This window comes from Alexandromys fortis, unplaced genomic scaffold (genome assembly GCF_014885135.2).
Source record: "Alexandromys fortis isolate MF-2015 unplaced genomic scaffold, M_Fortis_MF-2015_v1.1 scaffold_569, whole genome shotgun sequence".
Lineage (NCBI taxonomy): Eukaryota > Metazoa > Chordata > Mammalia > Rodentia > Cricetidae > Alexandromys > Alexandromys fortis.
Genome location: NW_026068469.1, coordinates 50,242 through 52,584, shown reverse-complemented (window position 1 = coordinate 52,584; position 2,343 = coordinate 50,242).

Below are 2,343 nucleotides of genomic sequence, written 5' to 3'. Positions count from 1 at the left end.
AGGGAAAGGGGAGGCGGAGGTGGGGGAGAGACAGAAATCTTTAATAAATTAAAAAAAAAGCAATACATATGCAGAAGGACTTCCCACACCATGTGTGTGTGTCTGTACAGTGTAAACTCTAGGACAATCCAGAGGAAAGGTATTGATGGGAATGAGAAAACAAGAGTAGGATGGAGGAAAGGACTTCAATGGAAGGCTGTCAATAAAGGCATTAGTTGGCTTTTAAGAAGCAGCTTTTGTTCCTCTAAGCCATCCCTTTCCAACTGTAAACACTTCATCATTTTAAACCAATCTAATTTACCAATTTTACGTTCATTTATGTCAACCATAAAAACTATTCAGGCATTTGCTTAATGGGCCAAAAGTGAAGAAAGAGGAGGAACTGAAACGGAAACTAGGCCTCTAGGCAGATTTTTCATTTTTATATGAAAAAAGTTATATGTATTTGTTAGTGCTTACATTGCTGTGAAGAGACACCATGACTACAGCTATACTTATAAATGAAAACCTTTAACTAGACTGTTTTATAATTCAGAGTTTTAGTCATCATGGGACATGGCAGTTTGCAGACAGACATGGTGATGAAGATGGCACTAAGAGTTTCGTTCCCCTGTGAGGTCCATTCAGTGTTCTCATTATACAAGACATTTTTGTGTTTCTTAATGGTTCAATTTTCATAGACAATTGCCCCATTCCTTCATTCACCAAGACCATATGCATTTTCCACTGTGTTAAAGTCGCTTGATGGCCATGTAGGTAGTGTCTGTTTTAAAGTGGTTACTAGCATCACCTCCCCAAATCAGTGCTTTTCATTACTACTCCCTATTACTGTCTTGCATTTCACGTACATGGTGAGTTCTGCATGTGTTCTAGTATGCTGTTATATCAGTTATAGTCTCTAGCTTCTGCAAGTGACCCTAGAGAAATTTTAATTTCATTTCCTTGGCAAAATAAAGAAAGGACCAAGGCTTCACCTTGAGATTTGTGAAATAATGGTCTGTTGCTTTTATAATTACTTTCAACACCTCTCCATTCTTATAGGGCATGGCTTATCCTCTGCTGTCACATCCCTCCACTGCATAGCCCAGAGAGTTTGCCAGTCCTTCCAATGCCACTGTGGAATTCTGAAGTCACACTTTCTGATTTCAAGACAGTGACTAAAATTCCCTTCCATACAGTCCCCTCTCAGGTATTTCTCTGCTGGTCTCCTTGCCTTACACTTCCTATGTATAGTTTATATGTGAGATGCTGACTTTGGGGCAACTTATATAATGATTGTGGATCATGCCATCTGTCACTGATAGATTTTTGTGCACAGTTGCAATTCTCCTACCTCAATTTTTGTCCTTGTTGTTTAGCTATATTTTGACATGCTTTCAGTAATATATCTCATTTCAGATTATCTTCCTCTGATTAATGCTAGACACATGTGTCTTTGCATATATTTGTTGGTTATTCCCAGATTCTCTGCTCAAATTTGCTGGTTTGCACACCTGCTACTTTTTCCTATTAAATTATATTTATCTTTTGATTGCTATATAAGCACTTTAACAACTTAAGAGGGATATTGGGAATATTTCCCTTTCTCTGTAGCTTGCATTTTGATTTTGCTTATAACGAATACAGAACAGGTCTCTCTTTAAAGGGTAGAAGACATAGTTTGTTCTTAGGTCAAACACAAGTGACCAGGACTTGGAATCATATGTGGATATAGTTCCCTCCAAATTCCATCCATTTTCCAGTGTGGAAATGGTTTCATGAAATATTTATATTTGTGAAACAAATAAATGAAAGCCATATAATAGGGCACCTTTCAAACACATTGATATCACACCAGGTATCAGGGGTGTTACAACTAAGCAAGGAAATGCTGTCTGCTTACATTCTACAGTTTATGTTAGTAGAAGCTAATGGTCATAGAATCTTAAAAGAGTTTTGCTGATAGTCACAGTGAAGTTATGTCAGACACATAGGCAGGAATAAGTGGCTAGTCAAGGGGATAAGGTCAGTCTAAGATAATTTGTCTTAGATCTGTAACATTCCTACTCTGGATAATCATGAAGTACTAATAATCAGACACTGGTAATCTTTTATAAAGATATGACCTTTTATCTTTCTGGTAAGTAGTTCATGATTTTGTATCATTTATCAGGTGGAATTTTTTTCATATTTTTCTAATAAGAAGTTCTATATTGCTATAATGGTGAGTATTAGTTGCTTGCTTTATTTTTGTGACAAAATACCTGACCAAAACCTGATGTGGGAGTGATTTCTTATTAATAAAGAAAGTGCCTAGGCCCATTTGATAGGCCAACCCTTAGGTAGGCAGAGAAAACAGAACAG